Raw genomic sequence first — 24,747 nt, forward strand, 5'->3', positions numbered from 1 at the left:
AGAGATATATCTACTTGAGATAGAAAATGATACTATTTGGAAATGAGAATCTATACAAATGAATGAAGAAGTCATGAATGGTAAAACTTATCCAAATATAAGTGCATTTTCTTTCATTTTAATATGTTTATAAATTACTTGACTATAATAACAATGTAATGTGAAGTTTATAAGACAAAATAAAAATGTATGACAACAATACAGGAGAGCAAGAACATGTAAGTATAATAGGATAAAAATTTGTACTTAATCTATAAAAGTAGGCTAAGTTAAGTGAACACTAAAATATTAGAGAGGTATAACTTATAAGACTTTAGTGAATTCTTAATGATCTTAAAAAAAAAAATACTTAATCTAAACAAAGGGATAAAAGGAAAATGGAATTCAGAAAAGATAGAAAGTCAGAAAACTGAAAGATAATTAGAAAAGAACAGATAGTTTTAAGTATGGCAATATTGTATTAATTGTAAATTATTGAACATACCCATATATGAATGATTGAAAATACCCATTTAAAGGGAGAAAAAAAAACAGCCTCAGATAAAAAAGCAGCACTCAATTATCAATCATAATTTGTCATTATTTATTGTTTCCCTATAAGTATCATAGCATTGCCAAATAGAAACATTTTACATTATTCACCAGCCAAAATATTTTCACTTTTTACTGAATTGATGCAGTATATGGTAAGAATATATTGAACAGACTTTGATCTAGTTTTTGTCTTTTACTTAGCATTTAACCAGAAAGTATAGTATTTTTATGCTACATTTATTTTTCATAGATGAAAAATGAAGTTAACAGAATGAAGTTGTTGCAAATGACAAGGGTTTATTTTATTTTTTTATAATTGAGTTGCCATCCATTGGGCATACATCACAAATCTTCTTTACCTTTTCATATGTCTTTGGGCATTTATGTTGTTTCCCTAACTTGGCCATTTTAAGGTGGTATTAACTGAATATAGGAATGAATAGTATACATCTATGCACTTTGAGAACCTTTTGGCAAGACAGGGTTATCTCTTTGGGAGCCTTCTTGAGATTCCCATCATATCTTATTTGTTTTCTCTTTGAGCATCTTTTGCACCACATCTTTTCTAACCTACTCAGCTCTCACATCCCTTATTCATTCGCCACTGGTCTTTTCCCTTATTCTATATCTGTGCAGAAGGCCACCCATCCATCAAAAATTAGAATGTTGTTTGCAACATCCATGTTGCTCAGCGACCAAATGCTGCTAAAGATCAGCACCACTGGCCATAGCAGCAAATCACAAAAGGCATGGGATCTAGCTAATTGTGGTAGAAAATGGCCAGATTAAAAATAGGTAACATTTAATCAAATAATTTTATAATCAATAAAAATGCAAGGGTCACAAACGTTTATATGTAGCAAATCATTTTTGAATCCAAAAACTATCACTAGAGCTATAAATAACTGCACCAGTGATTAATGATGATCGTATAATAAATCCTGGACTTGTCATGGGCTTTGACATTTGGAACTACTGAATAATTTATGGACTGTGTGGAACTTAACAATAAATAAGACACAGTCCCTAACTACATTGTAAAAGTAAATGAACAAGAAAGAAATTGGTATCTGTAATTTTAATCATTTTAATTCACTGTCAGGGTAATATATTTTGCTTAAGAATCATAATGATTGCGTGTTTTTTTAAATGAACACTTAAAAACAGACATAACAGGAGAATAATAAGTCTGTTAAAATTTCAGAAATGAGTATGAATGGAAACAGCATTGTGACATATTTCCATCCTCTGGGCTCTTCTCTGTTTATGGGATCTCTCCTTCTCTATATAGTACTTTCTCATCATTTCTTAGGTACAGTAGGTTTCACTCATTCCAGATTTCTTTAGTGATCATTGGTTTTCTCTTCATTCAATAGGTGCTACATTTTCATTTTTCACCTCATTATTAAAAATCTATACTAACCGGCCCTCCCTGGTGGCGCAGCGGGTTAAAGCACTGCACTGAGAATCTAAAGCCACTTCCTCATGAGTTCGATTCCTGTCAGCCCCGGAGGTGACCACATGGCGTGGCAGACCTCTCCTGACCCGCCCGCTGCTCCCATCAGCAGTGTACTTCATCGATCTGCCTGTTCTGCTCCCCACTCTGTCTCTGGTGAAGCCTCTCGCCGCCCCTGAGCCTCTGGCCTATACCCCAGTTCTGTATGCACAAATAAATAAATCTTAAAAAAAAAAAAAATCTATACTAACCAATGTGATTCTATGTTTCTTTTTCTTTTATTTTTTAAAAGATTTATTTATTAATGCTTACAGAACTGGGGTATAGGCCAGAGATGCAGGGGGACAGTGAAAGGATTCACCAGAGACAGAGTAGAGAGCAAAATAGGCAGATTGACAAAGTACACTGCTAAGGGGAGGAGTGGGCGAAACCGAGGAGGTCTGTCTGGCCATGTGGCTCACCTCGTTAGCCGGGAATCAAGCTCATGCTGAAGTGGCTCACGCTAGCTTCTAGCTTTGTAGTGCTGTGCTTTAATCCAGTGCACTACCAGGGAGGGCCTGATATTCCACATTTCTTAAAGGGACAGAGAAATGGGACTGATATTTTTTTCCAGTCACCATGTGTCCATTAGGCAACTTTAATAAAAATACTAATTTTGTATCATTCTGATAATAATCATATGAGGTTTGTAAAAATGAGTAAGAACTGCGACCCTCCCTGGTGGTGCAATGGGTTGGGATGCAGCACTGCAAGCTGGCCACAGCCACTTAAGTACAAGTTCGATCCCCAGCCCAGGAGGTGATTCACATGGTGCGGCAGACCTCTCCTGACCCACCCGCCCGCTGCTCCCCTCAACAGTGTACCTTGTCGATTTGCCTGTTCTTCTTCCCACTCTGTCTATGGTTTGTACCCCAGTTCTGTATGAATACATAAATAAATCATTTTAAAAAATGAGTAAGAACTAATTCTCTAAGAAAGAGAATTATGAAGTAAATTTCTAAATTTATTCAGTAATTTATTCTCCAGCAAGATAGTATGGGATGAGTGTTTAAACTAAGAACTTTGTAAATAAAACAAACTGGGTCTTGATTTTACCAGTCATAAGTTAAACTTCTTTTGGGTGCCATTTGAACAGTGTCAACCTCTGTTTCTGAAGGAGATTAAAAGATTTAGGCATGCAAAATTCTCATGTAGGAAAAACCACTTACACTTATTTCATACTTAGTATCTTGTCTTTCATTCCCGAACCATATTAATCGAGTCAGATATTATGCCAAATAACATTTCTCATGCCATCTACAGTCATAGATGGCAGGATAGGTGTTCTTACCTCTCCTGTTTCCATAGGTTGGTGATACTACATGTCTCTTGGACTTAACTGTTCTGAAGTTCTTAGGATTTATGTCAGAAATGGATTAGAAGCCTATCCCTGGCTACTCTAAGTGGGAACATGTGTACTTTTTGGTGGCTTATTAACTTTGGTCACCTTATATAAGCAGTTAGAGATCTAGATCTTAGCAATAAGACAGGCTGTGAAAGTGGCCCAAATCTACACCCATGTGCACCCTTTCTTTGGTGGAATATCTACATTCAAAAGTCATACTTAGGAGCTGGTAAACATACGAGAGTGTTAGCTACTCTGTTCTTAGGAATTTCTAGTTCCTGTTTTTTTTTTTTTTCTTTTTTATTTTTCTAAAGATTTACTTATTAAGCATATAGAACTGGGGTACAGGTCAGTGGTGCAGGGGCAGTGAGAGGATTCACCAGAGGCATAGTGGGTAGTAGAATAGGCAGATCTACAGAGGACAATGCTGAGGGGAGCACTGGGCACGACAGTGGTCTGCCGGGCCATGTGGGTCACCTCCCTGGTCTGGGATGGAACTCGTGTTGAAGTGGCTGCTGTGAGCTTCCTGATGTTGTACTTTAACCCAATGTGCCACCAGGGAGACTCTCAGGTTCTTGTGTTTGTGTGTGTGTGTTCCTGCAGAATTGTACTATTAACCATAATAATAAGTCAATATTCCACTGGATTTATTCTAACAAAATATAACAAAATAAAATACTGATCTTTAAGTGGAAGCTGTCAGTCATTAAAAAAATCATATTTCTTCAGATTTTTGGGAAATGATAGGATGGGAAAAGAAAGGCAACAATTAATTTGTTGTCAGCTTAATGAAAACCAAACTGCCAAGTTCCACTGCAGCTTTTGCGATGGCTCCCTCACTGCCTCACTCGTAGGGAAAAATCTCCTTCTAGTTTTGTTCATTTCTGTTCATTCTTAGGTAGCATGTTGAAACCCTTTGCTTTCACTTCAGTGGTTTGTTCGCAGCTATTCAGAGGCAGGGATTCCACAGGTAAATTCATCAGCGTCCACACCACCCCAGGTCCTCTCCCTCTGCTGCCTTCTTGTATGAGGTCATTGATTCCACCTAATGTCTCCTGTGGTTGCACCTTTCCTTCTCCTGCCCAGTGGAGTTTTCCTCCCTGTGTGTCATTCCAGAGTTTCATAAGGCAGTGGCTTTATGTGTCTTCGTCACGAATTTACCCCTAGGACTAGAAAAGTACCTAGTGCTTAGGCGACACTCAAAAAGTATAGTTGAATAAATTAATAAGTTGCCTTTTCTCCCATTTCCCTAGACTTACCTTATATTGTGACTGATGTAAAAGGTTAGCAGGTAATAAACTCTGAAAGCATGACTACAGGAAAAGAATATTCCTCTGATGAACAGATCAACTTTTTCTTTAACTTTCTACTTTCATTTGGAATTGGTATGGAGTAATGTATCTCTTGGGTGAAATGAAAGTTTGGTAAATGCAAGAACAACAGCATTTGCTTCTAGATAAAACTGCAATAAGATTTACTCATTCTTTTATCTAACATATATTGATTACTAAAACACTGACAAAGGGAATCTATATAAAATAAAAATCCACTACTATCCTTTGAGTATAAATTCAATAAAGGACCTAATAATCATCTATTCCTAACAGTAGTGAGCATATGTAAAATGACATTGAGAAGGATAACAGATGCAATTATGGATCAAGAAACAGGATCAGAAAAAGGAGCCTAAGTTGCACAAGGAAATCATAGAAGTGCAATTTGAAGTCAGTTTTCTTAGTTCTTGTAGCTGTAATTTTTCCACTTATGAGTTTTTCAAACCTTTACTAACCTTTAATATTCAATTGTCGATTAGAATTATATAGCTTGGTTATGGTTTTAAATATAAAAATTAGACACTATTCATTCAATTAATAATTTTGTGTGTGTAAATTGTTTTCAGTATATTGCACAAGAATCTATTTCTCTCGAACTGATGGATAATTTGAATTGTAGGTCAGTTTTACATTGAATTGGTTTCTAGTCTTACATTTTATTTCCACTAACATAGGAAATCCCCATTTAACATTATACATGTGCAGGTAGCGATACTTAAAGACTCTTAAATAGCACTGATATTGAGAGAGGTGAAACAGAAACTTTGGAGAGTTGCCCTATGGGATTTTTATCCCAGTAATTCATCTAATAAAAATAAATAAGTATATCACTTGCAAAAGTTGGAAAGTTGAATTTTCTAGCCAAGTTGATAACATATTGTGAATATGTTCCTAATCTCCTTTGATAACACTAAGTATTTTCTACATTATGGTATGTTTCAAAATATACTCTGAAGCAGTTTGCAGTTAATTTCTGTTTAATAGGTAAAGAAAATTTATGGGAAAGAAGCAAATTTTGGCATTTGACTCACTTGCCCCATAGTTAGCTTGTGTTTAAAATCCTGATGTTCTCAAAATATTTAACCTTGTGATATTTTAGCCTTGAAGAAATAGATTCAGACTACTTACGATTCTCACCATATCACTGAGCTCTGCCAATTGTACAAGTGCTTGATAACATGAGATGTGAGTTTGAAGAAAAACTTTTTATCTCATTTCACATTTTATAAAGTCTTAGGAGCACCTTTCCCCTTGAGAGCTAGCATGTCTGATGTAACAAAATAAGTCATATGTACCTATTGCCCATTTATGTGCCCAGCAAGCTGAAAAAGATTCTCAGTGAGCACAGTCAGATCATTTTCACTTATTTCCTTCAATACTAAATCAGCTCACATGGTACATTGTTGACAAGCAATTGTTAACCACAATGAATAAATCAGTGAGTGAACTGGCCTTTGAAGAATCTCCCTTATTTGTGTAGAATGCTATCCTTGCTCCTATGTAATGAATGCCCTTTCAGAAGGGAACTAATTTTCCACTACGTCATGTTGCACAGAATTAAATTATGAAAAACACACAATGTAATATATTAACAGTGATTAAACAGAGCAAGACATCCATTTTTATACATGAAGTGTTCATTTCCTGTGTACAATGTATTGGGTCCTAAGAAGTGGAATTACTGGTCTCTTGCACTACACATGTACCAGTATCTCAGCATTCTCAGCTTATGAGTTATTCCATCACATTTAAGGAGGTAGAGTTCTCTCATACAGCTCTGTTGTAAGATGAAGAAAAATTGCCAGAGGTACATTGTGCATTCTCTTCATGAGTATTGTCAGACAAATACTTAGAGGCTTAATATGCTTTTCTGCCATAGTATGAATTGTCCCTACTTTCGTTATGAGGAATATATAATCTTGAATATCTCTGGAGTTTCCATCTATCTTCACTTTAGTGCCATATGGCACTGTTGTCCAAGTGGTCTAAGTGCTGAGGATACAAAAATAAACAGGATAAAAATGTTCCCTGTGCTGTCAACTTATTAGTGTTTCTAGATGGTTCTCTAAAATGTGCCACAGATTTGATTTTTTTTCCCCCATTGATGCAATTACTATCTTAGGTAATTTGGATTGTGGTAAAACCTCTTAGTCTCTTGCTTCTGCTCTCACACAACATTGTAGTCTAAATAGAACAGACTAGGTAATCGTTTAAAATTAGAAACTCAGTTATTTCACTTCACTATTTCTAACCTTCTAATGATGTTATATTGTGATTAGATTTAAATGTAAATGCTTTGCACAAGAATTCAAACTTCTTTGTATACCACTCCTGTCTCACCTCATCTCCTAATTTTTTTTCTTTTTATCACAATAAAAGTAGTTGCATGAACTTTATTCCATTTCAAAGCCTTTTTTTAAAAAAAGATTTATTTATTTATGCATACAGAACTGGGATACAGGCCAGAGGCTCAGGGGTGGTGAGAGGCTTCACCAAAGACAGAGTAGGGAGCAGAACAGGCAGATCAACGAAGTACACTGCTGAGGGGAGCAGCGGACGGGTCAGGAGAGGTCTGCCACACCAGGTGGTCTCCTCTTGTGGTCTCCTCTTGTGGTCTCCTCCTGTGGTCTCCTACGGGGCAGGCGGGAATCGAACTCATGTGGAAGTGGCTTTAGCTTCTCAGTGCTGTGCTTTAACTCGCTGCGCCACCAGGGAGGGCCCACCATTTCAAAGCCTTTACATCTACATTTCCTTGTCTCTTGAGTGGACTTCTCTCAATGTTCTCACTTAACTGTTTTTGTTGTTCCACATTCCAATTTAGATGCAATCATTGCATTGAATTCTATGACTATTCCATTAGACAAGACTGTTGAATCCAGTAGTCCTAAGTACACAATTTCAGTGTATGCTCCATGACTAACTTGTAAATAACAAATGAAGAAAGTGATGTCCAACTGTGGTAAGAATAGAGCAAACAGAAAAACTTGGGAAGAAATATAAGCTTCTAGGAGATTTAATAGCTAAATTCAAGTCTTGGCTAAGACCTGAAGGATGAGAAAGGACCAGAGAAGAGTCTTCTAGTTTGATAAAGAGTAAATGTGAAAGCCTTGAAGTTAGAAATATTTTGTTTGTATATTTTAGTGTCAGTGTGGCAGAAGGACAATGGCATAGGCCACTGCAGTGGTGACTGAGATGGGGATCTGTGTGGAATCAGGTAGAGACTTAGACTATGATAAGGTATTGAATTACAAGTGTGATGAGAAAGTAAATCGCAGATTTGTAAGCAGAGGAATAACATGACTTGATTCATCAGCTCATCTCTGATTGATCTTAAAAAAAAAAAAAAGAAAAGAAAAAATTGGCCCTCCTTGGTGGCGCAGCGGGTTAAAGCACAGCATTGAGAATCTAAAGCCGCTTCCCTTCCACATGAGTTCGATTCCTGCCTGCCCCGGAGGTGACCACATGGCGTGGCAGGCCTCTCCTGACCCGCCCTCTGCTCCCCTCAGCAGTGTACTTCTTCGATCTGCCTGTTCAGTTCCCCACTCTGTCTCTGGTGAAGCCTCTCACCGCCCCTGAGCCTCTGGCCTGTACCCCAGTTCTGTATGCACAAATAAATAAATCTTTAAAAAATAAAATTGCATAGAACAAGAAGGAAGCACTACTCCAATATACACTAAAGTAGATCAATTGAGAAGCATTAATTCCTTGCTTACTCTATTCAATTATTTTTCTCACTGCTTTATTGAACTTAGACCTTACAAATTTACTTACTGTCGTATAGACTTTCATTTTATCCTTCTACATGAATGTATCCTGTTATATATTTATACACATATATTTATATAATGCAATTTTGAGCCATAATATTTGCAGGTTTCCCCCCAAATACACACAAAAATCCTTTATTTATTGCAAGTCTTGCCAAGTTTCTGATCCTGTACGTATAACTTTTTTTTATAGAAAAGTTTGTGAAACTGAAATGAGTTCTGTTGTTTAGTTAATAGGACTGTCCTAATGTCAATTTCCTGATTTTTACTGGTGTACTGCAGCTCTATAATTTAACATTCCAGGTGGCTGGGGCAAGGCTACCTGTAAACTGTAGTATTTTTGCAGCATTTTGTTCAAGTGGATAAAAGTCAAAACAAAACAACACCACAATAAAAACAAGGTCATAGTCCTCCTGGCCATAGGAGGCCATTTTGTAGATGTTACCTGCTCTCCATTCCCCACTGCCCCCCAACTTAGTGTTCCTGGAGACAGTGACTCTGTAGCACTATTGCCTGGTACATTAAGGTACACACAAAAAAGTTTCTGTTTTATTTGCTTACCTAGTCATTGACTAGATAGCAAAGCACTATTTTAAGTTAATCTGACTCAGGGAAGGAATGTTTGAAGGTGATGGCAAAATTTTTGGGGCCCACAGTTGGGCTTCTTGGGCTGTGGCCATGAGCACATTGCAAATTCTGATTACATTTTCCTAATCAGATCCGACTCCATAATTAGTGTTATACCTATTTGCAGGTATTATAAAATTTCTGCCTTTTTAGAAGTAACTCACTGAAAAATGGAACTATTGATTTAAGTTATAAATTGGAGGTATATCTAAAGTTATCAGTTTGCCAGGAAAAATCCTGGTTTACATCTTCTGTTCTCCTGAGTTGTTAAAATACTGCACCTTTTTCCAAAACTTTTTCATTTGTATGATGTATGACTAACATAATAGTAACGAGAAATGTTAAATCGAAAAAGATAAGTACATGAATTATATGAGTTAGTTGTCCATACATGCATGTATACATGCCTGTATACAAAACGTGTGTGTATATATACAAATAACTGCATTATGCAATAGTGGTTATTTTTATTTTTATTTGTAAATATTTATTTATGCATATAGAACTGGGGTACAGGCCAGAGGTGCAAGGGTGGTGAGAGGATTCACCAGAGACAGAGTAAGGAGCAGAATAGGCAGACTGGTGAAATACACTGCTGAGGGGAGCAGCGGGTGGGTCAGGAGAGGTCTGCGTACCATGTGGGTCACCTCTGGGGCTGGTGGGGCAGGCGGGGATCGAACTCTTGCTGAAGTGGCTTTAGCTTCCTAGTGTTGTGCTTTAACCCGCTGCGCCACCAGGGAGGGCCCAATAGTGGTTATTTTTATAGCTTACCACAGGAGCACAGAGGTGAGGTGGGGATTGATCAGGTTGACCTTTTTGTGCTTCAAGTGCGGTGGCAGGTCTAACTGCAAAGAATCTATAGCAACTCTTGGTAGCTTTTAGACTTGGGATAGGCGGTGATAAGGTGCTGAATTACAAGTGTGATGAAAAAGTAAATCGCAGATCTGTAAGCAGACTAATAACATGACTTGATTCATCATCTCTCAGGATATGACACTTGACACCATTCCAAATGGCTATGCATTTTCTGTGTTAACTTTCTATTAGCCCAATGACACTAGGTACTAGATATAGCTTGCCTGCTGCCATTTACTCTTCCTGGTCATGAGCCTGTCAGTAAATATTTATCGTTGCCCTCTTGGCTCAGAAACATTTTTCCCCAAATTATTCCTGGCACTTAGCACCCACTAGTTAGACTTATTGTGTTCATGTAGACACCAGCTTGCCATCTATACATCAATCCATTCTATTGTTTCTGTTATGATATCACTCATGTGAAGTAGAGATATGTGCATACTTGTATTTGCCTTTTGAGCCTTATTATATAAATATTAACCTGAGCATGGACTTCTTTACATTTCACTGACCTCAATAATTTTTCTTTATAGCTACCAGGAATTGAATTTTAACTTCTAATGAAGTGCATGTTGACAGCAGAATTTTAACTTTTTTTCTATGAAGTTAGAAGACAGGTCAGTGACACTGTTTACTTAAGAGGATTTCAAGGATTCTTAAATCTCTTTTAACCTCCAATGGTTGAACCACTTCTCTAGACTTTGCACTGTCATGGTTTCCTGTTCCATTAAAATACAATAAAAATATCATGAATGACTTACTGCATCCAGCAATTTCTAGGTGTTTTCGTCTTGATCTATGTGGCCTGCTTTAGTAATGCTCTGGAGAGATTTTTCAAAAAAATAATGTCAGACTACTCTTGCGGAAAACTGACTTTTCCCCATAGTAAAGCTGGAAGGCGAAGAGAAAAAATTATATTGCTCTTGTGTATAATATGAAAAAAAATCTAGGAATAAAAAGATCTTGCCAAGGGTCCATGTTTTGGGCTGCCTAAAAAATAGCAAAATAAAATGTATAAAATGTATAAAAAGAATATTCATGTCTCATGAATATTCTTCTTGTCTTTCCTCATCACAATTGTCATTTTCCCTTTAGCAAGCTTCACATCCCAGACACCGCAACCCCACCAGCATGGAGCTAGGAGAAAGGGGATTTCACATCTGGTCCATGAAGGAATAGATGATCTGAAGCTCTTCTTTATTTTACATTTTATGCAACTGATATCCAAACTAGAATAAATATTAAAGAGGATATATACTCTTAGTGAAATTGATACTAAATGAGTAATCATTATTGGTGGTCTTAGGAAAAATTACTCTTTTCCTCACCTGGAACTTTTTGCAAAAACATGCTTGCTTTCAAATTCTAGAAAATGTATGTTCTCCCTATTGATGTAGTTTGGAAAAAGTACTGAGCTTTTTCAGTATTTTTTAATTTTAGTTTTCCTGTTCTAAATTGGGAGCAGTCACAGGATACACGGTAGTACTCTATAGCTTTATTATTTGAAATAGAAGAGTTAATCATTAAGTGTAATATTCTGTCTAATGAAATGCATATTATGGCGAAAAGTGAAAGTTGTGTTTGTGGGGGGAGTGTTCATCTTTGTTATCACAGTCACCATATTCAAAGACACTATGGAGTAAGGGAAAACGAAAAGGGCCTTCAAAAAATAAGCTGACAGACCAGGATGAGATGAAGCCCAAAGGAGGAATAAAGGTGAAAGTGACCAAGGCAAAAGTCTGGTTTGGGTGTGGTATGGTAATGCTAAAAATAAATTGATAGTTTGCTCTTGTTATATATTCTTTAAGGAAATGAAAATAACCTCGATAGTGGTTATGTATCAGTAAGACAATCATAGAATGATAACGACTTTTAATATTCGATGTGCCTAATTGACCCTACATCATTTTTCAGTGGAGTTGAATTTTGACACTTACATTAGGAGAGTGTCAACTCCAGATCCCAGTGATTTAGCACAGCCAAGATCTGTTTATCACTTTGGTTCCAGCTGAGTCCACATGAACAGGAAAGGTATTTCTACCTTGATTTCGAGGCAGGCAGAAGAGAAGGGTTAGGAGCTGGGTCAGGGATCTCTCACTTTCACCACCATTTTCTCCATAAAGTGGCTCCACCTAATTTCAGGAAGCTAAGGATGGCTCATTTAGTCAAGTAAAAGGACTGATAGTGGTCTGCCACAGCTATTTATACAACATTAAGCACAGAAAAGTAATTATTCTCGATGACATACTGGGCTGAGGTTATCACAGAAGTCTTGGCATCTAGTTATCACTGCTCTTTACACAAGATGTTTAAATGATTTTTTTTTTCTAATTCAGTTTTCATTTACTTGAATTTGAAACACAGGAGGATATGTGTTTGAATTTCCCTTTGGAGAATCCTGCTCTCAGTTTCACCTGAAATACCATTGCTTTGGCAACAATGCAATTCAACTTGATCTAGATGTAATGTAATTTTTTTTTTACTATGAAAAGTGGCTTTCACATAATTACCTTACTATAAAAACAGACTTTGTCATGAGTTGAGAATTAATTCTCAGATACACTAACTTTAATAAGAACCTTATTCCAGATCTTTCCTCAATATTTACACGACCACTGAAATCTATTTTCTTTAAAAAAAAAAAAAAGTGTAGATCCCCCTGTGTGATAATTTTCAATGTACTAATGCTCAAGTTCCGTTCTTTTTCTCATCTTAATTTTAAACCTGTTTTCATGAAACTCTACTTGCAAATTATGTTTATATTACTCTACTTATTGTGTTAAGGATTTGTACCCACCCGCTAATCTTTTTCTAAAGTTTTAGGTAAATATTTTGCCCCAAAAGTTTGCCTCCTTCCTGTCTTGATGTTCCATGACTCAAACTGTGCTCTAGAAACCATTATTACTAGCCCCACTATAGTTAATTACAGTGTTTCATAACTCCGTGCCTTATCTTTGGTCTTTTCACTTGCTCATCTTTCTATCAAATCTTAACTCATTCTTTAAGTCTCATTTAAAGGAAAATCTTCCATCCTCTTTCTTTCTTTCACCATGGGTTATGTTCTTCTCTTCTGTGATTTTAAAATGTTCACTTAAAAAAAAAATGACCAAAGCCTATTCCTATTACAGTCTTTCAGATCTTTTTCAGCCATAGATGTACTTTTTGAGGATAAGAAATGTACATTGATTACCTTTTTTTCTATTTTCAGTACTTAGCACAGTGCATGACATATATAGTCAATGCTTATAATAAATTAATATTACAGGTGGAATTTTTTCAAACTTTCAAGAATTAGGGGAAATTTAGGGAAAGATATGGGATTGTTTTGACTTTCTAATAGGATAACTGTGCAACTTGGGGTTATATATGCACCTACACTTAAAAGAGTGGAATGAGGAAAGTTGTTGCTATTCATAAACATCACCAATAAATCTCTGAAGAAATATCCATATTCCCTTGACCCACTAACACAGGATTTCTAGAAGTGACGCTCACACATTTTTTTAATGTGCATGTACTAATGAACAATGTACTAAAATAAGTCCCTGCTACAGAACTAGATGTTTAAGCTAACATTAAATAAGTAAAATGTCAGGAATCAAGGAAATAGCATTGCCAGTAATACAAAGCATTTTTCTTGAGAGATAGTGTTCTCTTACAGAAGGGCTGAAGTAAACTAACTGACCACTTTACAGAGGGACCAATATATTGATAGGAGATTGAATAAACTGACAAAGTTTCATTCCTCAGGCTACTTGCAGACTCAGTTTGAGAATAACCGTGATGATGAGAAATTAGCCTGGACAGGCCAACTAATAGGGAGTTCCTTCCCTCACTTCATAAACAAGAAATTTGGAGTCTGGTAATTAGTGAAACATGAAGATAGATTTAGGTCACCTTCCATCCTAGGAACATCAGACAGTTGCTTATTAACAGAATCCCAAGTATATAATTATTTACCAAAACTCCAGAGGCCTGCCTGCCTCTGTGAAGTAAAGCCCTTATGCCCTAACCATGTTGTTAGATTCTGCAGAAAGTGGAGGGGGATATGATTGTGGAAACTTTTACCTACCTACCTTCTAGCATTTTGCCTTGAAATGTTTATTCCAGGATCACATGGTTCATTTAAATTAGACTTCTTGGATATTATAAAAATTAAACCTATAGCCATCCCTGGTGGCAGAATGGGTTAAAGTACAGCACTGCAAGCTAGCTGTAATATCTTCAGTGCAAGTTCTATCCCTGGTCCTGGAGGTTTCCCATGTGGCTCAGCAGACCTTTTCGGTCTTGCTTCTGCTCCCCTCAGCAGTGTACTTCATCAATAAGTGCTTTCCACTCTGTCTCTGGTCAATCCTTTCACCACCCTTGCTCTTCTGGCCTGTATCCCAATTCTGTATGCATAAATGAATAAATCAAAAAAAAAAAAAAGCCTTGCAGAAGCCTGATTTTGCAATACTCCCTGCGATTCACTATGACACCTTGGACAGTTCATCTCTTTCTGGGTTCAGGAAATTTAGAGGAGTGGCTGCCATATTGCTATACTGTCCATTTCCTAGCCTCCTTCCTGCTGCCTGTTTTTCATCACTGTCCACCCCTGCCCCTGTGACTCGTGGCGAATTATCAAAATGTTTCTTTTCAAGGAAGAAACTAAATTCAAAGTGTGATTTTTTTTTTTAAATGGGGCTTTACAGATACATGACTATGAGAAAATGGGTTGAAATGAGCAGTAATGGAACAGATCTAATGCAGATGTTTTAATCAGATATGTTATTGGCACATTCTGACAATAAGAGACTGGATGAAAGATGAAAACTTGGGGCTGAAGGTTGAAACTTAATCTAGGTATCTACCTAAATATGATGATTGAAGTTACATAATTGAATGTTCATAAAAAAGTGAGATGCTTGGACACACTAACACAAGAAATAGGAGCAGGCAGAACAGATAGCAAGCTCTTTAGGGTCAAATCTCTAATACACTATAGAATGATGAGAACAAAAAGGGAAAGTAATTTGGTAATTTGGATTAAAGGACTTTGAAAGATTGAATATTGCAAGAGGAATACTGGATAGAAATAGAAAATGCCAGCTAAAAGTGATGGGAGTAAGGTCTGGAGATGTCAACAGTGATGAGTTCCAGAGCACTGACACAGGAATTAGGTAGTGAGTGAAGAATGTAAAATGATAAACATAAGAATTATGATGTGCCACTATGAAGAAAACAAAGGGGGTTCTATTTTGATGTTTTATGGCTTCTTAAATTATGTGGCAAGCCCTTCTGTGGAAAGGGACTTGGGATTGGAAGAATCACTTTGAAATAGATAAACCAAAGTCATATTTCAATGGAAACTGGTATAATGGAGGACCCATAAATGCCTTTTTTTCTGGTAAAGTATGACTCAAAAAGTTGTGATTTTTTTTTTCTTTGTTAAATTTCCATCTTAAAATTAACATTTTGAAATTCTCATTGTGTACTGAGAACTGCATTTAATTTGCAAGCTATTTTTGTTGCATTATAAACTTTTAGATACATTGTTCTTCATTAAATCCATAATCTAAACTTGTAACATACATTACCTTCCTTGCTAATAAGCAATGAGACAGTTTGTTATAAATCTAGTGCTACTGACATCAATCATCTCAGCACTATTATAATTAAATATGTCTTGTGCCACGATTGAATTGGAATAGAATTGCAAAAGCCACTATTGAGTTAGAAAACACTGGTTCCTGTCCCTTCATTATGTAAATCTAGCTTTCAAGAAGATATCAGATCAGCATGAACTGTCAGGCCACCTGCAATTCCCTGCCATAAAGTTTATCTCCTCCACTAGCACTCTTTCCCTGCTGGAGCTATAATTTCCTTAGGGGGAAATTTATTATCACATAAAAGAAACTATCCATGTTTTCTTACTGAAATATTTTCAGAAGAATTGAAAAAATATTTTTATTTCAGTCTTTTTATAGTATTTTTGTTGCTAGCATTCACAAATATTAATTGAACACCTACTGTATTAAAATATATGGTACAATATGACGTAAGATAATTTATAATGATGTGAGCATTCTGATGCAATGCATCTATTTTGGGCTTCAAAATAATTTTATGACAATGTATGATAGTTCAGTAAATTGAGATTCATTCATGTTAATTTTTATACTTCATATTGTATACTTTTGTGATGCCAGTGTGGTTTTTGGAAAGAATGCAGCTAAAGTTTCATGGAGAAAAACCTAATGATCATAGTTGATTGAGAATTTAATAATAACGTACATTATAAAACCTTAAGCATATTATTTGAATCATTACAGTTTTTCAAAGACAGAATTACTCCACTTTTGTTGAATAAATATTGCTGCATAGTGGCAGTTTTATTCTGAAATCACTCAGCTGCTAATGGCAAGCAAACTTTTTGGTTCTTTTTTCTGCTATGCTGTGATGGAACTATGACTTTCATATACCATGAGAATCTACAAGATGAAACAGCTCTGTTTAGCATGTTTCTTCTGTAGATAGTAAAGATATGTACATGGAGTGATTTTGACTTGATAGGGTTGTAGGCCAAAGATCACTAAAAAGAATAATTCTATGGTTTAGATGAGAAATGATGAGAAACTGGAATGCTGTTGTTGAAGGAGTGATGAAAAAAGCAAAGATTCAAAAGATGTACAAGATAAAGGTTTGGGCTGATTTGATATTTGCTGTTTCCAGCCTGTTTTTTCCTTCTCAGGAATCTAAATCATGTTCTATGGCTTTTTTTTGGGGTGGGGGGGTGAGGGGTGGGCATCCTTACTGTTTACTTCACAAAATTTAACCCAAAAAGTATAGGACTAGCTCTAAACCTTTAGTGTTTGCTCTGTATTTAGAGCATTCTTGTATTTAATACTTGTAATAACAGAAAATATTCATTGAGGTTCCCTTTGTGTGAATCAGTAGAAGCTATTATTACCTGCTTTACAGAATTTAAAGCAAGGTATGGAAAGGTAGACACAGTAAGTGTGAAGGGGCATGGCTCATTAGTAGGAAACAGAAATCAGCTTGGATAGATGGAATCTCAAGTTTCAACTTTTAAACACTGTGCCTGTTGCTTCAACTCAGCAAAAGTGGACAAATTATTCTGTAGTTTGGCACATAATACCCATACTCTGAATGTTTGTGGAATAGTCTAGATGTTTCTCTTAGATTCCTGAACAGAGACTGACATATCAGGCATGTCATGCTAACAATCTTTCTATGTTTTCATCTTTACTGGTGTTTGGAAGCATTGTCAGACTTCTTTTTGACCTTTCCCATTATTAACAGTATCTATGTAAGGATATTTTTAAAACTGACCCATGAAGAAAATAATTTGAGTCACAAATCTGTTTCGGCACCATCATTTCACATCTGCTCAGGTACCATCTGTTAAATGTGCATTGCTAGCTTGCATTAATTTTGCTTTTTAATTTCTCGTGTTTACAATTTTTCAGTTTTGTTCCATGTCCTATGTAGTTTTCTTAAAAATTAGCAAAGAAAGTAAAGGTGATACATAATTTAGAGCAAAGCAAAAGGCGATTTGTTTGAATGATTGAGTATAATTGTTTGAATATTTGAAATGGAGGATTTTAAAATTTTACTTGTTAAATACTTTTCTAATTTAATAGCTATTTATTCCTGCTGTTCTTGGGGCTCACTACAACAAAAAGGGATTGAAATAAGGGAATTACTACAGATGTAAGTAAAGGTGGGATTCACAATACACTTGAATCTTATCTACATAAATTCTAACAAGTGCAGAATTCAGTGGTTATGAAATTGTTTAGTACCTTTGTCAGTATTGCATTTTTTTTTTACTTTTTAAGTAGGCATTTTTTTTTAAACCTAGAAGTTCTGATTACTAAAGCTCAAGTGAGGGTTTAATATTTCAGATGATGTATATATAATACCTTATATAATTGTAGCCTTATTGCAATATCTTAAATTTAAATTGCCTGTAACCTGTAACTTTCAATGAATACTCTTGCTACATTTCCCATTTTGATCCTGTTAAAACAGCTTACTCATTACCAGAAGTTTTCCCAAGCATCAGCATGTTAGCATTTTTCTTTGTGTCACCATCTTTCCTTTAACAAATTTATTGCTAACCACTTTATGTGCATACCCAAATTAAGTCAAGTTCAGTACTTTGTTAAGAAACCATCAAATAATTGCCCAAAGCAATGAGGCTAGGTATGATTTGCTTCTTGCCAAATAATTCAAAAATGTTAATGATTTAAGACCTAGCTATTGGGAGAGGCTGTCTTAATGAATGAGTGTATTATTTTAAGGAGATTTAGTAATTATGCATTCTCTAATATAGATTTCCACTAAATTTTATTTTGAAATTAAAAGATTGATAATAAAACCTTTCATTTACTTCCACCACAATAGATTTAATGAATAAATTGGTTGGATTCTAGCCACACACTACCTTCATTTAGCAACAAATGGCATACTATAGTAGAAAATGTTAAAATTTCATTTAAAAAGAAAGCACAGGCATGACTGCATCAGAAATATGTTAATCACTTATGACAGAAACAGAAAGTAGGATATGCCTGATTTGTGTCACTTTTGTATCATTTGGTCCTTCTCTTTGGAATGTTTTTCTGTTTTACATATTGATAGTTGAATTATATTTGCCTGTTCCTATGAGTTGTCATCCATGTCCTTAAGGTAAAAGGATATAATAAGCAAGGTGAAAAATAAGGTCATCAACATTTTAATTGGTGGATATGACACATTAGGTGAGAAACTTGCCATTTTGAGAAAACTGACCTAAACTTAATTGCAGATTACATATAGACATTGAAATGCTAGCATTTATTTTTGGACAAATTTCAAATGATAAATATTCATTCTGCTTTGTTATTCTACAAAAAAATTAGGAGAGAAATTTAGTGAAGAATACACTGCAGCTTTTGTGACACATATAATCAAAGCTCGATGTGTAATGTGAGACTTAAGATCTGGGGTTGAATTTTGGTTTGGCTACTTTGTTGGTAATCACTAATCACTAAGGTTAGTATAGGATGTACTTTTTATGATGATTCTCAAAGTCATACATTTTACCCTCATTTAGTCAATATGTTTGAAACACAAAATTGGGAAGAACCATGCCCAAATTTTCACAGCTACAAAGGATACAATGCTTTTTTGAGATTTATTTATGCATACAGAACAGGGATACAAGACAGAGGTGCAGGGTTGGTGAGAGGATTCATCAGAGACAGTGGAGAGCAGGAAGGCAGATTGATGAAATACACTGCTGAGGGGAACAGCGGGAGGGTCAGTAAAGGTCTGCCTCGTCATGTGGGTCACTTCAGGGGCTGGGAATAGAACTCACAATAAAGAGGCTGCAGCTAGCTTACAGTGCTGAGTCCCCTAACTGTTGCGCCACCAGGGAGGGCCCAGATGCAATACTTTTTAAAAATCCTGTGAAGCTTTATGGCTTTATCATTAAGACAAAACATCACTTGTGCAGAACAAAGAATAGTCTTAGTTTTGTTCAGATAAGATCACACATATTACTTTTAAGATATTGTGGCATCTAAGAATTTCAGTTTCTACTTCTGCAGAGAAAAAAAAATCAATAAACAGTAATTTAATATAAATTCTCATTAAATGTTACTTTATATTTAATATAGGAACTAACAGATATTTTACTATGTCTAAATTACTAGTGCCTGTGTTTCATTTTAATGAGTAAAGTGTCATAGCATTTTGTCAAAGTACCGCATTTTAAAATTGCTTGATAATACTTAAATTCAGAATGTTTTTATTAATTCGCGTACTATACAGTGATGTTTTAAAATGAGTCACTTACTTCTAATTTTAAGGTTTTCTGAGAGTAGTAATAGAAACAGTACAGTTACTCCATTAATGGAAATCAAAAGCAGATTGGGTAAATATCCACATCTGCAATTACAGATATTCCTTGCATTTCATTTTTTTTTATTTTCATAGATAATACACGAGAGGCTTTATTTTGATATTACTGTCCAGAGATAAGGAATACTGCATATGGTCCTTCCAAATTACAAAGAGAAAGATTCTTCAGTAGGCCTTTGGGGATGGTGTTTGATTGATCAACCCAATTTCATCTTAAAGCACTTGTGTGGGGGAGGTGACTTGTGATGGTTAAAATAACACTTTGTTCATGTGGGAATTTCATGTGACAAATGACTTCATGGAACTCTGTTATAAGTTGTAAAAAAATTGGTTAAATCAGAAAATATTTTGCCATAGCAAAGCAATTCTTTGAAGTAGAAAAGACTATATAGGGAAAGAAGAGATGTTGGAAATCTAGTTTTGAATCATCATTGTTGTGTATAAGTGACAGCTTTTGTTTCCTTTTCTCAAAATTAGATTTAGTGAGTTTTGTGACTTGTGGCAAGAAGTAACCTGTATAAACTCCTTACTCAAGGACTAACAAGCAATTAACAAATACAGATAATACTTGATATTTAGCAAAGTCAAAACACATTTATATATCACTGATGCTTTATCATCAGGAGAACTTGTGTGCCATTCTTTTTATGCTATTTAAAACTTGGTCCTGAGGGAGAATATGGCTAAAAGGACACCTCCCTCCACCCCCACCTATGATTATTGCTGCTCTGTTTACAATAGGGGAAGATTTGGAATCAACCCAAATGCCCAAAAAGTAGATGATTGGATTAAGAAGTGGTATATATACACAATGGAATATTACTCAGCAGTCAAAAAATAAACTCATGCCATTTGGACAACATGGATGGAGCTAGAAAAGATCATCCTTGGTGAAATAAGCCAGAAAGAAAAATAAAAGATGGTTTTACTCATAGCAGAAGTGTAAGAGATCAGGAAATATATATAAAATTGTAATAAAGTAAAAATGAACATGAGATAACTATAAATCATGGAGACATTCTGTGGGGGAGGAGAGGAAAACAGGATCAAAACTGGGGTGGGAAGAACATATGGGATTATGGTGATGGCACATGGGTGAAGTAGTAGTGGGAAGTCCATGGTGATTACAACTTAGATGAAAACATATAAAATGAAGAATAATATTCACATTATGCTTCATTTATATATATATATCTAAATATTTCATATATATGTACATACACACACACACACACACACACACACTGCACTTTCAGAACTAAGGCTTCAAAATAAAAATAAAGAGCTATTTAGCTATTTACCAGTAGTATCACAAGAACTCCAGGCTAATTAGACTAAAAAAAAAAAAAAAAAAAGGACCCATTATTTCCTTATACTTGTGACTTTTTGTTTTCCAAGTTTAATACCAACCTTTGAAAAGTCCTATTGGGAGACAGCTTTGGTACACTATCTTGTATTTTTCTTTATCCATTTGACAATCATTCTTATTTTTGGAACTATTTGCTAGCTTTATTGCTTTTGGGTGTTTTTACTCATTTATTTATATTATACATATTGATTTAAATGTATTCACTGAATTTTTGTTTCCTGTTTATTTTTAATTAGTAGATTAAGCTCATTTTTGTTCACTGGTGTAAGTATATGAAACTAAGAATTTCCCCAGTCGTTATTTTATATACAGCCAGTCCAGCTAGGTAATTAGTTTGAGGGATAATTTTCACATTTGGACTATATTTCTGCTCATATCCAAGAGATGTTACAAGAGTTTACCCTGGAATTATATTTATATATAGGTATAAGGACCTTTTTGGGTTCTTTTGGCTTCTTCCTATCTTATTAGAGAGCACATATTTAAAATTAAATTCTACATTTTGAAATATATTGAAGTAATTTTTGCATATTTAATTACAATCAGTTTTTCAATTTTCCTTAGGGATTGAAAAGTATACACATACCTTATATTAACTTCAGGAAATAATAAAAATTTATAACATAGTATATACATAATTATGTACTATATATACATGATTATGCATACACACATATGCAAAGTACATATGTATATGTTTTTCAAATATCCTTATCTCCATTCTCAAGCTGATGATGTTACTTAGGACTTTCTATTCTTCACTTGCCTTTTGTTAACTAAATCCATCATAGGTTGAATAGATTAGATAAAATATATTTGTGACCTCGATTTCAGTTTAATTATAATTTCTGTAGCTTTCAGAAAGGTTTACATTATTTTATTCATAATCAAATTTCAAATAAATTCATTCTTAATTGTTTGCTTATCCATTTGCTTTCTATTACAACTCATATTTTGTATCTTATCTATGCCTGTATCTATGTCTGCATCCAAGTCTATCAATCTATCTACCCATCCATCCATCCCTTTAACTATATCTTTCTCCCTGTCCTCATTTTTTTTTATTCTTCCTACTTTCTAGTCACTAATTAGTTGCCACTATATTTTTGTATAAAATCTTCTTGAAATCATTTATAATTACAACTTATAAAAGTAACATTGATCTACACCATTTTAGGGGATTAGGGATGAGGAGACCACCTTTTCATATGTATGTTAACACATCATGCCATGAAATTTGTTACTCAAAAGTCCTGGACAGCATCTGGTGGTCAGCCAAATCCTTTCATTTCATATTGCTGTAATATGATACTTAATAAAGTAATAACCCTCATGTTAAAGACAAAGAAAATCCTCAAAATGTCCATCTGATAATTATAACAAAATTTCAGTGACAGGAACAATTTCAGAATTATGTTACCTCCAAAAAATATATGAACTGATCCAAAAAATTACATAAAAAGGAACTCAGCCCTTCAGGTAGAATTTGATGGAGTTTTCAGAAAAATTGATTTGGTCTGTGGTTTTGAAAATGTTTTACTGCATCAGTTCTAACTCTGATAGTATATCAGTGGATTGTTTGATCAAGAAAATAAACTTGTAGAGTTTCAACAACAAAATAGAAAACCAATGTTTTTTCCCACTATAAAGTGTAGTGCCTCTTATGGAAGTATGTTATGTGAATTATGAATTCCCTAATGAAAAGAGTATATCTGTTTGTGTTAAATATGGCAACTAGTGGTTTCCATTCATCAAAGTCATTCATCCTTAATAGAAGATTTTTATGAGATTTAGGATTTTAGATTCAGATTATTACATGATATCTAAAAAAAGTGTATATTCTAATTAAAAAATTAAACATACTACATGGGTCTCAAATGAATTTTAATTGTTTAAATTGTTTATATTTAACTCAATAAATCACCACAATGCTGACATTCTGACATTGAATTTTCACTATTTTTAGATGGCTATTTCTATTTTTTGGCACATTATTAAATGATTTAAGTTTATTGAATTTTTCTAGGTTTTTATTTTGAACTTATAACAGTGAACTTAATGTAGTATATACATATTGATTCTCACTGATGAACATCTGGAACATAGAATATTATAATCTAATGTTAAGTCAAAAGTACTATTAAAGCATGAAAAGACATGGAGTAATATTACATATGTATTCATAAGTAAAAAGAAGTTTACTTGAAAAGTTATACATTGTATGTATCCAACTCTGACACTCATTCCAGAAAAGGCAAAACTATAGACACATTAAAAAGAACAATGGAGAGATGAATAGGTAGGTCACAGGGTTTTTAGGTTAGGAAAAGTACCCTGTATGTAATTATGATAGAGATACATCATTACATTTCTCTAAGCCCATTAAGTTTCCTAAATCAAAAGTTAATATGCATGTAAATTGTGGACTTCGGTGATTATGATAGGTCAGTATGGGTTAACCCATTTTGGTGGAGATAGTTGGTAATGGGAGAAGCTCAGCAGTGTAGAGCTATGTGAATAATGTGTACTTTTCTCTCAATTTTTCTGTTAATCTTATATTGCTCTCTAAAAATAAAAATTAAAAAAACTAAAAAAAATCACAAAATTTATACATTGAATATTTAGATAAAAAAGTGATTTGGGTAACTGAAAATTCTTCATTTTCCCTAGATGCTGTATTTCAGATTCCAAACTTCAATTAGTCTGTATTGCTAATCCTCAGCATTGATTCATCTGCATTGAAGATTCCATAGTCATTAGCTGTAGATTACATATAGTTTGTCCAGCTATCCCAGGAAAATCCACCTCTAAACTGTTTATTCATCTACATGGAGAGGTCAATTAAATTCATTACTAGTTGAAGCATAAGCAGCACTAAATTGAGATACTGTTGCCAGAAATATGTCACTGGACAGAATAAAGGAAAAACTACTTCCTAAATTTTGGAGTCATTTCTCTAGTGATCTTTTTTATTACTAATTAAAATTTCTGGACTGCTTGTCAACAAGTTTTAATTGTCAATTTCCTTAGTTGACAGTCTTTTTTCAGCTCCAGTTGTATTTCTATTATATTACCATTACCATCACACATTTTGTTTACTTTTAGATTTCCTGTTTTTAATTATATTACTGTAACAAAACATAATTTATAAAATTTTGGTTTTTTTATAGTAAATTATTGTCACTATTATGTTTTTCCTCTGTATCTTCAGAAAATTATTTCCTGTTATTGTGCCTTGGAATTATTTATGAACCTCATGATAATTTATTTTTCCTTAATTTATCTATCTTTAAATGGCCCATAAAATTCTATTACCCTTAATCTTGTGTACTGTAGTATTTAAAGAAAATATTTATTTGACATCATCTGTATGATCACATGCAAGTTCATTAAGTCAACAAATATTATTTGAGAGCTAAAAATTAAAATTGATTACAATTAAGTAGCTTATTTTATCCTAGCTTAACAACATTGTTGCTTTATGAAAATGTTAATTATAAATTTTTTAAGGA

The sequence above is a fragment of the Condylura cristata genome, unplaced genomic scaffold, assembly GCF_000260355.1.
Source record: "Condylura cristata isolate star-nosed mole 26May11 unplaced genomic scaffold, ConCri1.0 scaffold00009, whole genome shotgun sequence".
Taxonomy (NCBI): Eukaryota; Metazoa; Chordata; class Mammalia; order Eulipotyphla; family Talpidae; genus Condylura; species Condylura cristata.